The sequence below is a fragment of the Pelodiscus sinensis genome, chromosome 4, assembly GCF_049634645.1.
Source record: "Pelodiscus sinensis isolate JC-2024 chromosome 4, ASM4963464v1, whole genome shotgun sequence".
Taxonomy (NCBI): Eukaryota; Metazoa; Chordata; order Testudines; family Trionychidae; genus Pelodiscus; species Pelodiscus sinensis.
This window is the reverse complement of record NC_134714.1, coordinates 56586224-56600489: the sequence shown is the minus strand read 5'-3', so window position 1 is coordinate 56600489 and position 14266 is coordinate 56586224. Positions and strand designations below refer to the sequence as shown.

The following is a 14266-nucleotide window of genomic DNA, read 5'->3' as shown; positions in this document are numbered from 1 at the left end:
CAGAGAAAAAGTGCTTTTTGTTAAAGTTCTGACACATCCCATTACTCTGATTTATGTTTTTTCACTCTTTTACATATCTTGACAGCTTACAAAATGCGCCATATAACACTATTAAAGTGGATGTAAAACTGCACTCTTTTTCTTAATGAAGGTGCATTTGGACTTATAGTATGACTAAAATTAACTGGATGTTTTACTCTGTTGTTAGTGACTGAAAAGTAAGCCTTCCACTATAAACACAGTAAACAATAGAATGTTGAATAGATTTGATGCTATTGGCAGCTTCCAATGACCTGACCTCAAAGTATAAAATATTAAATAAAAATAATTGCTGGATTTATTTTTTTTCTGATTTATTTTGTTGGCATGTATGATGACTGAATCTCTCTCAGTCTTAATGTGTTAATTTGATTTTTCACCATACTAAACAATACTGGCTATCACAGCTTCTTCTTATTTAAAAGCTCAGAGTTGTGTCTCTAATGAAAAATATTCTACTCCACAAGAGAAACTGCATTTACTGAGGCTTTCTTTCCTTACAGATTCACAGAATGTATAATCTATTCTTTTTTGTTTCCTAGTTTGATCCATAATATCAGTTCTAGGAAGCATTAGTTGAGCTATACACAATAATATCTGTTTTAAATATGTCATTTTAAAACATATAATTATTTGTTCGGTATGTGATTTTTAGTAATTTTCGTGATTTTTGTTGTTACTGAAAATGACAGTTCAGGAGGAATGGTTGGCTTGCCAAATGATTAGAGCTGGGCAAACCTAAAGAAATGTGAACTGTGATGGTTCAGCTCTATAGACCAAATCCATAGTCCAAAATGCAGAATGTTGTGAGGAATGTCAAGCTCAAATTGCCCATTGTATAGATAACCACCATCTGGAGTACAGGAGACTATAGAGGGCTGACTATGAGAAAAAATGGCTATACTTCTTTTTCCTGACAGTGTTGGTATAAGCCAATGAAAAACAGATATCTCCTGGGCTACCAGATATTCTTCTACTATCTGCATTCCAGGGATGAGTTTATCAGTATCACAATGTTTATTAAAGTTGAGATGACAGAATCTGGCTTTGGTTTGGCAGATTGGAAAAGACAAGTTTGGATGATTTCTGATTTATTTTTTAAAAACTATTCATCTGCAATTGAACAACCTAATACTTTATAGATATGATGTGGAACATTACACATATTGTTACTTTATTTTAATCAGAAGACTTTAGGAGATTTAATTTTTAATATGGCTCTGAATTACTCTAAATCCATATGATTCCTAAATATTAAGGGTGAATGATAGTGGCGTAGCAAGAACAGTTAAGCACATACAGTATATACAGTGTATGATTTTTAAAGGGGAAATCCTGTGGATATATAGGCTGCCATTTAAATTGAACCTACACTCTCACAATAGGGGGTGAGATTTTAAAAATACTTTCACTATTTAGGTCCTACTTCATTTATTTGGTATTTTTCCTTACTTACTACAGAGATGACACCTATAGCTGAGTCGCTATGTAATGTCAACAAATAAAACATCGCCACACAAATTTAATGTGTGAGTCTCTCCTTACCAGCTCTATAAGAATGGCAAAGTGCACAGTGAAAGATTTGTGGTATGCAGAGGAGAGAAAAGTCTGGAATTAGTCATGATTTTTCACTTACTTTAAACTGAAGTTGATTTAATTGATCTTTGTTAATCATTTTCTATTTGGTGGAAGAGCTCGTCTTTATCATAGTTACCCGGAGGCCAGATATTCCAGCAAGTTGTACAAATTTGTCTTGATTCCCATCCAGTAATAGATGTGTAGACCTGCTTCAATACTGTATTACTCCACTACCATAGAGTTATATGAAACTAGCAAAACACATGATCAACCAGGCCTGGCCACGACCAATGGACACTTTAAACAAAGCAGGAATTCACCCATCATTTTATTCTGGCTCCCCTGTAAGGTAACGTATTGTATATGCTTTTTCTTGCAGAGTTACTGTAATAAATAAAAGTATATTTGAAAACTGGGGTAATACAGTGGTGAATCAGGCCAAGTTTGCCCAGTAATGCAGCCCAAGATCAAACCAGAAACCTTCTTCTCTTTGTACAGGTAAGAAGGAAACTTTTGTGTCATTGAGGTTGTTGTACTACAGCTTCAGCTGGAAGTTATGCAGTGAGGCACGAGGAGCATTGGCAGAAATAACAAGAAAAATAATTAAAATGCATTAACTAATAAGTATGAAATATCCACCTATGAACCATTCAGATATTTATGCAAAAATACCCAACCCAACAATAGACTTATTTTCACTACTGCTATTTTTTAAATGTTTCAAGTCATTTAACAGGTTAGCAAGTTGTATTGATAGTATCTTGGGAGATACAAAGTTGTGCAAAGAAGCACTTCTGTTGGAATTTGCAGCTTAAAAACCTGAATACAGTACAAACTCTCCTTGTGTTAGGCTTCACTAAACACACAAGGCTCTGATTTTTGTATCATTAAAGACTCATTATCGCTTTTAACTTCTGTTGAAAGCATTCATCCATAGCTATAGCTACCACTGAAACAATAGAAGCTACTAGCTCAGTAATAATGCAATTTTTGCCAGCTTAAAAAGCATTTAAAGGACTGATTAGATTTCACAATATGGGAACAAAAAATCCCTATATAAGGAAATATGGAGAGTTATTTCTGTAAGTAAATTCAAAAAGGGGAAAATACGCAATTATACTTTGCTGAGAGCTGTGGGTGCTCTCTTAGCTCAGAATATAGTTCAGCATTAAATTCTAATTTGGGATAAACTGTATTTCCAAAGGACAAAAACCCCACCCACCCTCAAAAAACCCCAACTCCAAAAACTGTTTTTCTATTTCTTAGTTGTGAAAAGAAAATTATTCAATAATGAAATGAGCCCTGTGTATTGATTGCAACAATTTGTTGTGTATTAGTACATAGATTTCTTATAGTAAAATTCTCCATTGAATTCAACAGTGGATTATATGAACAATAATTTCTACATTTACAGGTTGTGTTTACACTTTCATTATACCTCTACTGCATTATCTGATGCCTTGATACAGTTTTCAATTTTATAGCTACTTTAATCTCCCTCCTGCACTCAGCATATCTGAATGAGTTTGTTGGCAGAAGGGAATCTTGAAGGTTATATTGCAGTACATGAATCAACGGAAAATGAAATGCACTTGAGACATGATCAGACAATTTTAATTCATCGCAGAAAGTTATAGATACCAAAATGCATTTAATGTAATCTGATCTCTTCATTCAGGTCCTTAATTTATGAGCAATTCAGCAGGAGTAGAATGACACCTTTGTTTTAAAAATAGTAGTCTGTATTGAATGCCATTTTAATATATCTCTGACATATTTACCTCTAATGAGGAGAGAAGTGGAATCTTTGAGCATACTTTTTTTTTTCATTGAAAAAGCCTGGGATATATGATGCTTTTGTTCACTGAAACATGAGATGTCATTATAAGGTAAGTCATCTTGGTGATAACCATTACATAAATTCTCTTTATCAGGACAGCTAGTAAGCAGATTAGCAGACAGTAGGATTAGCACCATTTCATTTTTGGAAAGAAGTAGAGCACACTGATGCTTTGTTGATCCTGTATGATCAAATGTCCACACTCAAATAAGTTAACCAATCAGTGTCTCCTGGGTGCCTTGTCTTTTCCACAGAAATGAGCTTAGTGTGAACATCACTCATCTCCATCATTATTAGTTGACATTATCTTCTCCAATTGTTCCCAGACACATGACTGGTAACTTTGGGCCAACCATTACCAATAGTCTTACAGATCACTATGTGATCTTTTGTTCCTCAATTTAGGAGAATAATCCCTTTTCCAAAGCAGAGTTCCATTGTCATGGTCCAGAGTTAGTCCTTAGGGGTATGTCTACACTGCCACCCTAGTTCGAACTAGGGTGGCTAATGTAGGCATTTGAAGTTGCAAATGAAGCCCGGGATTTAAATATCCCGGGCTTCATTTGCATCTTGCCGGGTGCTGCCATTTTTAAATTCCCGTTAGTGCAGACTCTGTGCCCGCGGCTACACATGGCACGGAGTAGGTAGTTCGAATTAGGCTCTCTAATTTGAACTACCGGTACACCTCATTCCTTACATACAGTGCAACTCCTCCACCTTTTCTCTCCCACCTGTCCTTCCTGAACAGTTTATACCTATCCATGACAGTGCTCCAGTCATGTTAATTACCCCACAAAGTCTCTGCTATTACAATCACATCATAGTTCCTTGACTGTACCAGTACTTCCAGTTCTTTCTTTTTGTTTCCCAGCCTTCTTGCATTCATGTACAGGCACCAAAGATAACTAACCAATTACCCTACTTTTTCAGTATGAATCATGAGGCGTCTCCAGTTGCATTGTCCTCCTTGTGTTTCTTCAATATCACACCTCCCCCCTTGCCTTAGGGCTTAGGTAACCCTTCCCTGGAGAACCTAGTTTAAAGTCCTCCTCACTAGGTTAGCAAGCCTGTCTGTGAAGATTCTCTTCCCTCTCTTTATTAGGTGTATCCCATCTCTTCCTAGCAATCCTTGTTCCTGAAACAATATTCCATGTTCAAAAAACCCGAAGTCTTCTCTCCAACACTATCTGTGCAGCCATGCATTTATCTCCACAATTCAACACTCCATACCTGGGCATTTTCCTTCAACAGTGAGGATGGATGAGAACACGACTTTGTGCCTCAAATGCCTTTATCCTTCTTCCTGGAGCCACATAGTCTGCAGTGACCTGCCCAAAGTCATTTTGGGCTATATTATTGGTGTTCCCATTGAGAAGTGGGAAGGGGCAGCAGTCTGATGTCTCAATCAGCCTTAGCAGACACTCTGTCACATATGTATGAAATATTTCATTGTTTTAATATATAAACTACAGTTTTTTTGAGATTCTAATTATCCATGCAAGTAATGTGATACAAACATTCATATTGTAGACCATAAAAATTCATTTATATGGTCTACAATATGAATTGTAGGCCTGTCTAGTTCATGAAAAATTATGTGAGTTATTGTAATTTTAAACTTAGAAATCAATAAATATAAAGTTAAGTTGATTGCTAACTGCAGTGGTAAGAACCCTATTTTACTAGAGAAGTTTGAAAAATGGAAGTTTTGAGAGGAGAAAAGCAATTTTGTCTTTCATATGATAGTATATTAAATGTATATATTCATATATAATGTAAAATACTGAATATCAAATATAATTACTAAATGTACAATTTTATGCTTGTTAATTGAAATTTTTGAGGGACATTTTGATCTTTCTAGGTGGGAACAAATACACATTTCAGAATGTTCTGAATTTCTCAAGGGAGAGAAATTCATTTTGCAACCTGCTTTATGTTTCACTGAGGCACAGAAAAGTTAGATGAGTTGCTCAAGGTTTCACAGGATGGCCGCTTCAGAGCCAGGAAAAATGTGTAGTTTTGTGTTATACTCAGTACATGTGTTTTCTTTCTCTCCTTCAACTCTGAAGCTCCTGAACACCAAGGCATCTGGCACCTTCATAGTTCAAGTATGATAGAGCCCTCAGAATATGAAACCACTGTAGCTATGCATTGATTTTTTTTAAAAAGAAATTGTTTTAATTTGCCTACCTGAAGCACCCTTAACGTTAAAACTGTATTAATGTGGCCTGACTACAGCTCAATGAACTCTTTAGTGAACAATGTATCTTTGTTTTCTGCTTGGTTTTGGGTTATTGGGGTTGGGGACTCCTTTAGTCACAGGAAACATTCAGTAGAAAGGCTCATGGAGTTCTCCGAAGAGCTTTGTGTGTACTAATGAGAAAGGGGAAAAGGAGTACTGATGGACTTTAGTTAAATGCATGGTTGCCTGTCTGAGAGACAAGGTAAGTAAGGCAATATTTTTTATTGAACCAACTTCTGTTCATGAGAGAGACAAGCTTTTGAGCCCCCAGAAAGTTCTTCCTCAGGTGTTGCTCTAATTGTGCTTGTGTCATGATTAGCACAGCAAGAACAAAATGGTGCTTTCAGTGGCTCACAATGATGCAGCACACCTGATGGTCTTCTTACATGATGATTGCAAAGATCATTGCACACAACAGATTATTATTGTGAACAAAATGATATGTTGGTGTCTGGAGGCTGAGGGGCATGAGCATTTATGAGGAAACTTCAGAACTTACGGTAAACATCACTCATCTGCATCATGTTAACTTTCCCAGAGACAGGGGAGGGTAGTAGGTAGCAGAAAATTTAAGAGGTAAGAATGAAAGAGAGTTAGGAGCACAAAGAAGTAGAATGCAGAGAAACTCAAGTGCATTTAGTCTGACTACTTAACAGAAACTTTTGGTTATGTAAGGAGAAACATACAGCCTGGCATTTTTAAGAGAAAAGATAATAACTGTTCTCTGATGCTGTCTTGCTGGATTACTGCTTTTCCACACATACATGTCTCCCCTCCCCAAATTTGGGAGGATATGTTTGTTTATCATCCTGGTGGTGCTGTGTATTTTTCTACCCAGAAGACTGTTAGTTTATGATTTTTCTGTTTGTTTTGGGGAGTATTTTCACCTCCTGCACATTGGAATGTGGTTGTGTGTGTCTGGTTAACACAACTAGCACTGACTACCAGAGGCTCACAGTTCTGAAAAGGCTTTGGAAACTCCCTTCTGCTCACAGTCAAGAAGTACAACCCAGTGGGATTGTGCTTTAAAAGAAAAATTACTTTATTTTTTTTTTATTTTTTCTAGATTTGCTGTTAGGAATGAACAATGGAAAAGTATCAAAGGAATAATTTTATTGTTCACCTGTTGTATTGCAAGAAGTTTAAATGCTTGATTTTTCAACTACCGGTAATAGCAAAGTCTTTTGAATTTGAATAAAGTATTTAGCATAAGACTTTTTTTTAGCTATTTGGAGTGGAACATCATAGTTCAATACATATCACAGCAATTTATTTTATCTGGTGTGGTATGTCCCTTAACTCATGTTGGTTGTTGGTCATGGTTTTAGCCCTGATCCAATACCAGTGAAAGTCAGTATTTCATGTATAACTGTGGATAATGAGATCTTACAGGCTAATTTTAAATTTTGTTCCATTATTTTACTATGAATTCATTTGAATTTTGAAAATGGTAATTGCTCAGATTTCACTTTATAGCCCTACCCCTTTTTAAAAGATTAACACCACACTTCCTTTGCCATTCCTCTCATATCTTCATTGGCTGTTTGTGAATTTGCTAAAATTTTCCATAACTCCGTCAACTCCTTTGGTAGTTTAATATCTATTGTAGGATCTTAAGGTATGGCAATGTTATCCAAATCTGTTGATTTGTATTTATTTGATTTTTTCCCCCTTGTGTCTTGTTATTATTCCTTATCAAAATCAGAATTGATATAAGTACTATATAATGGACAGATTTTTAGAGGAAAAAAAAGTAAATCTGAATAGAAGGGTAAAGATTCAGGAGTTGAGAGAGACGAAGTGCTGTCTGGAAAGGTTATGAGAAACTATTGTTTTATACCACCCAACATTGTGTTAGGCAGCTTACAATACTACAAGATCCTTGCCTCAAAGCACTTGCAGTAAAATTTTACATATAGCAAAATGACCTTGCTGCACACTGAGGCTATATCTACACTGCAGAGTTTTTCTGGGATATCAGAGGTTTCCCGGAAAAGCTCTGCCACTTCCAAGAAACATGTCAGAAAAAAAATTCAGAAAAGCACATGCATTTTTTCGGCATCCCAGTAAACCTCATTTTATGAGGAAGAAGAGAGGTCCTGAAAGTGGCTTTTCCCCTGACATTTGGCCCCATGGAGATGGGACAAATGTCAGAAAAGCCTCTTTTGGAAGAAAATTGGAAAAAGATATGCAAATTGTGGTTCGCAATTTGCGTATCTTTTTCCGACTTTTCCCTGCAGTGTAGGCATAGCCTGAGTAGGTGAGGTCATTGGCTGGTTTGTTGGGAAAGATGTGTGCCTCTTTAAGGGTTTGAGACTCTAGTTTGAAGCAACTTTCTATTTCAGATGCAGACCAGGTCAGAGGAGGGATGCTAATCCATTGCACGTAGCTGATCAGAAGAGAGAGAGAGAGCCATGCCAGTGCAGGAAAAGCACTCTTTTCTTGGAACCAGGCAGACTAATGGAGAAGCAACAGACTGGTAAGGAGAGGGGGAAACAGGGGTTACAATAAGATTTAGTTTCTCAATAAAGGTTTGTGCCTAGCATGGGTGAGGGGAAAATATTAAAAATCAACCTTGGTTGATGCACTTCTTTGAGTGTCACAACAGAAGTGAGTCTTAATGAAGAGTAATGAATTCAGATTCATCTCTCCATTGTCGGGTATTTTTTCATGCATTTTTTTAGACAAAAGATGATCAAATAACTACAATCTGTTCTCTTGCCTGCTATGAAAGGGCGGGGGAGGGAGGTGGCACGTTGGGTGTCCTTATGTTCCAAACTTTTCATAATATAATTGAAAGTTGAACTCACCTGTTTTCAGATTTTTTGCATGTGATGGTGTTTATATTATTCAGAACTGAATCTGAATGTCTGTAAGTGCATATAAAACATTTTTTGCCATTGTTTGAAAGTACAAACATAAAGCATTACTGTAACAGATTTTAAATACAAATAAAACAACCCCCAAAATAATATAATAGGCACACTCTTCAGCTTTTATTATGCTTTTGCTCTTAAGTAAAATGTAATTTATTCTTAGCTCTGATTGTCATTTGATACAAAAAATTATGTATAGAGATTTTGAATTTTGCAAATTCAGCAATGCTGCTTGATTTGCAACATCAAGTTCTGAGGAATTTGAATATAGCATTTTGTTTGAGCCTACTATAAAGTAAAAGGTCATTTTTATAAAATTTAGATTAGAATCTATGTTTTTTAGACTTTGCTCAGGTACATCTGTTTAAAACAATAAGATTTTTTCATTTAAGTTTTGCTTGCTATTCTTTAAAATTTATTTTATACCAAATTATATTAGGCCTCTTATTTCTTGATATGTTTTCTAGACTGCACTTCTCCTCCCAAAGGCCATGTCTACACTAGAAGATTATGTAGAATTTACCTAATTCAACTTCTGGACTCTTGATTTAACAAATTTGAAGTTCTGTGTCCTCACTACAGGGAATCATTGAAATTAGTCTAAGTCAAGCTCTGTTAATATGGATGTGCTACCTCAGACTCAGAGCTCCAGGAAGCACTCCAGGGAGCTACTGGAGACCTCCTGGAGGCCAATAAGTTTGAATTAGTGGCATCAGAGCATCCAGGCTAACGCTATTTCAGACTTACAAGTTTGGAATTAGTGTTACTCCTCACGAAAAGCAGGAATATGGAGTTCGAATTCCGCAGCCCTTTATTCCAGTATAAGGACTTGGTAACATGGATGTACCACTTACTAATTTGAACATTGTTTTGGACTAAGTGTAGAAAAGGGCAAAGAGATTGCCCCCCCTAGCACTTTGGTAATCTAAAGAAGAAGCCATCTCAGATGGAACCTTTCCAGTTACTTGTAAAGGCTAGCATACTAAAAGAGTAAGTTCTTGTTCCCACTCACCTTACAGTGAATTAATCCCTCAGGCAATCTGTGACATGGTCCCATACAGAAAGAGTGGGAAGTCTTATCCACCCTCTACTGGGAGCTCTGGCTTGGAGCCACAAAAAAGAAAGCAGGCCCTCTTTCCTCCTTTGCCCCCCAGGCTTTATGTTCCACTATTTCTCTCTTAGCCCAAAGTGGTTCTTTTAATCTTTGTGGCTTGCATGTTTCTGGCTCTCCAGCCAAACTGAACCACCTCTCCTCAGGATATTATATCACAGTACAGTTGTACACTAGAGAAGACTGGTCTGTTTGTTCTCTATCTTTGCCTCTCTAAGGCCATGTAGGAAAAGGAACACCATCCAAAGTAAACAAACTCCTCTCTTAGTCATTCATTGACTTCACTGCCTTTTCACAGTTGGTCAGTGTCCAAATTAAAAAACTGCACACACCCCCAATCCTAGAGTTCTTCAGACAGAGTGGGCCTTTTCACTTGGTGTTTTCCTCAAATTGGGTAATTAGAGGCAAAGTAGTTTTTGCATCGCTCTGATGAAACCAAGCTACTTCATTCTGTTTTAGTATGTGCTCTGATAAGCTCATGTCCCAAAACTGTAGGCTCAGGAAAGTCTCTATGTGAGGCCTCCTGCAAAAAAAGCCAGGAAGGGTCTAAACGCCTTCCCCGCTGGAAATAATGAATTGGCCCCCATGTCCTATGACATACACAATTTTTTTCTATTACATGAAAACCTGTTAAGTCAATTCATTTTCTTTTTCTCACTCCCTCCACTCACCCTCTTTCTCTCTGATTCAGTGTGAATATTATATATTAGAGAAAATCATATCTGATGTTTATTCACTTTTCATTACTTGGATTTTCGACCTTTATGTCCTACACATGAGTGCATACATGCACACTAGATTTACATGATGACATTGCCTGGGGACTTTGGAGCAGGTGCTTGGACATTTGGGGGCTCAGGGCAGGGGGCTGTGTGTGTATGGGGGTGCAGAACACAGGATTAATGGGTGAGGAGGGGGTCAGGGTAGGAGACTAGAAATGTGGGGGGTGCAGGAGCTGCGTTGGCTGGGTGGCAGCCTCCTGGGGTTGGCCATGGAAGCAGACATGATGGCCAAAGGGTGAATGAGAATCTTACTTCCATCCCTACTCCAATGAGGTTATAGTTGTTCTAGTTCCCATCTTTGGGCCCTTGCTGTCCCCTGTGGTCATTACACAGTCCAACTCTCCCAGCTAGCAGCCTCCTCCCTTTTCATGTTCTGAAAAAGTATCATATTCCAGGCATGTTCATTCTCCTGGAACAACCAAACCCTTACTTTGCTTTAAGTTATGATCAGAGGAAACGGTGTACCAAATTTGATGATCCTGGCTCCTACCATTTAGGAGTTCTTGAACAAATGGATGGATGGACAGATAGTCTCACTCTCTCACAGATAACTCTCTCAAGTGTGTGTGTGTGTGTGTGTGTGTGTGTATAAACCTATTCCTCTGACCAAAACAGATAGCAGTTGCTTTTCCAGTTAACATTTTCCAATGGTGGGGGAAGGAGAGACTAAAATAACTACAAAAAAAGATTTTGATTGACTTTGTAACTAGGTACAATGCATCCTAAAAGTGCAAGATTGCACCAAAATGTTTATTACTGTTAACAGGGATTTATTAGTGGAAACGTTGTTAAGGCTCTCTTAAACTTCTATCAAATATATTTATTTTTATGGATATCCTCTCGTGAAGATGTATTTTTATATGTGCATGATATTGTGAACTCAGAACTAAGCACTATAGCACTATACTGTGTTTATGTCGATTTACCATTTTAAACACTGTGGTAAGTTTCTGTCTAGCATATATAAAGCACCTCACTTAATTTCCTTTCTTCAAACATTTTGTAATATTCAAATTCCCTACCAGAAAACCAGTGTTACAACAGTGAGTGGTCTCAGAAGGGAAGCTGTGTTAACCTGTATCTGCAAAAAGTACAAGGAGTTCTGTGGCATCTTAGGGTATGTCTACACTAGGAAATAATTTTGAAATAAGTAAACCTGAAATAATAACTCTCGAAATAACAAAATCAAAATAGCACATCCACACTATGGGGCTGTGTCCAGACTCAGGGTTTTTTTTGGGAAAAGTAGCCTTTTTCCGAAAAAAACTTCCCCTGCGTCCAGACTTCCCCTGCGTCCAGACTCAATTAAATCGAAAGAACGCGGCTTTTCTTTCGATGGCGGTAAACCTCATTTCACGAGGAAGAATGCCTTCTTTCGAAAGTTCCTCTTTCGAAAGAAGGCGTTCTTCAATGTAAATAGGGCTTCTTCAAAAGAGAGCATCCAGACTCACTGGATGCTTTCTTTCGAAAAAGCAAGCCGCTTTTTCGAAAGTTCAACGTGCAGTCTAGACGCTCTCTTTTGAAAGAGCCTCTTTCGAAAGAGGCTTGCAGTCTAGACATAGCCTGGGAGAGCATCGAAATGGCTCAGAATTATTTCGAAATAGCACATCCACACTGATTGAAGCCTGCTTTGGATTTAACACTGCAGAGAGGGTACCAGAAGGGAGGACACTTCTTGTGGCAGCTTCATTAGGCAAGCTGCAATGCATGCTTTCGGGTCTCCTCTCTATGGCCGTGTCTCACACACCACTCCTCCACTGCCTACCCCCTTGTGAGACACCAAATGGATGCAGTGTGCTCTGGCTGCCCTTTAAGATGTGACAGCACTGACACCATGGAGCTGGAGCTGCTGCAAAGCAGCATGAGCCTCGTGCTGTGCTTATGGTACAGTTCATCCAGACTGCCCACTTGCTGCTCTAGCACGATGGCCAACCCAAACTTGAGAACTTCTTCAGTCAGGTCCTGGTGCTCCTGATGCTGCAAATGCCCCTAAATCCTTTGGACAACATTGAACACCACTTCTGGTAGAGGGAGACTAGTTCTGATTAGTGGGACTGCATCATCATGCGGAAATGGGATGACCAGCAGTGGCTTCAGAACTTCTGCATGCAGAAGGCCACCTTTCTGGAACTCTGCGAGTGGCTTGCTCCTGTCCTCAGACAACAAAAATATGACTGCCCTTCCCCCCATCCTTCCACAGAAGTGCGCTACCATTGCCCTATGGAAGCTCACCACACTGGACAGCTACAGTGGTATTTCAGTTTTAGGAATGCTCTTTATAAATCTTGTAGGTGTTTGTCTCTGTCTGTGGGATCGGAGCAAATCCGATTGTATCTTAGGGCTTGACTGTATACACTAGATTGAGAAATATGTCTGGAATGGAAGCTGGAAGCATGAAGGTAAGTATAGCGGTTGGTAGGTTTCCAGTATAGGGTGGTAGAAGTTTGTCCATTATATAATTGTACTGTGGTATCAAGGAAGTGGATTTCTCGTGTGGACTGATCTAGGCTGAGATTGATGGTGGGGCGGAAGTTATCTTGTAAAATTCTTCAAGAATCTCTTTTCCGTGGGTCCATATGATGAAAATGTCATCAATGTAGCGTAAGTAAAGTAAGGGGATTAGGGGGCAAGAGCTGAGGAAATGTTGTTCAGGTCAGCCATAAAGATGTTGGCATATTGTGGTGCCACACGCGTGTCCATGGCTATACCGCTGACTTGAAGATACAAATTGTCTCCAAATCAGAAGTAGTTGACAGAGACATACACCTACAGGATCTCTATAGAGCATTCCTAAAACTGAAATACCCGCCTGGAGAAGTGAAAAAACAGATTGACAGAGCCAAAAAAGTACGCAGACATGAACTACTTCAAGACCGACCCAAAAGAGAAAATAGAAGAATTCCACTTGTCATTACCTACAGTCCACAACTTAAACCCCTCCAATGCAGTATCCACAATCTACAATCTATCTTGGAAAATGACGTCTCATTCTCACAGGCCTTGGGGGAAAGGCCTATTCTTGCTTACAGACAACCCCTCAACCAGAAAAATATTCTTTCTGGTAACCATGCTACTCAGCTACATCATAAGCATCTAGGAACCCAGTCCTACAATCAGCTCTGGTGCCAACTCTGCCACATATCTATACAAGCAAATTCATCACCGGACCCAACCACATCAGCCACCAAATCAGAGGCTCATTTAACTGCACATCCAGTAATGTGATCTGTGCCATCAAATGCCAGCAATGCCACACTGCAATATATATTGGACATATACTCCTCATTCCACGAGGAGTAACAGTAGTTCGGACTAGGGGGGATTTAAAAATGGCGGCGCCCAGTTTATGCAAATGAAGCCCGGGAAATTCAAATCCCGGGCTTCATTTGCAAGTGCGGTATGACTACATTACCCCGCTAGTTCGAACTAGCGGGGTAGTGCAGACATACCCTTGGTTACTCCTCTGAAAGCTACTGGAAGGAGAGTACATGTGCGGAATCTCTTTAGTGTTGGCTCCAAGACGGGATGGAAGTTCTTTTGCATTTTGTTTATTCCAAGACAAACATGAACAAATAACTCTGTATATTATAAAATATACTGTAGAGTTTCTCTGAGGGAAAGGAGAAAGATAATCCATGTCATATTTGTAAACTGGAAGTAAAAGACCTGCAGGCTTTGTGACAAGGCTAAACTGTTGCTACTAACCACATAAAAGTAGAAAAGATGCACAGGTGATCATTGAACTATGCAGCAGTTTCTATTAATGTCCTGATCTTACACTAAGATACTAATATT

General features: G+C 38.5%; 1 long non-coding RNA gene across 2 annotated transcripts in view; it reads left to right on the top strand.

Annotated features, from left to right (window-relative positions):
* The window catches only part of LOC142828982 (uncharacterized), a 174794-nt gene that overhangs the window by 28531 nt on the left and 131997 nt on the right, over positions 1–14266 (top strand). The window contains exons 1-2 of one of the 2 annotated variants that reach the window (XR_012903182.1): positions 6769–6870; positions 8048–8181. This is a non-coding gene — a long non-coding RNA (uncharacterized LOC142828982). Of the gene's footprint in view, positions 1–6768; positions 6871–8047; positions 8182–14266 lie in introns of those variants that run through there. The other variant, XR_012903181.1, reaches the window with a different exon arrangement.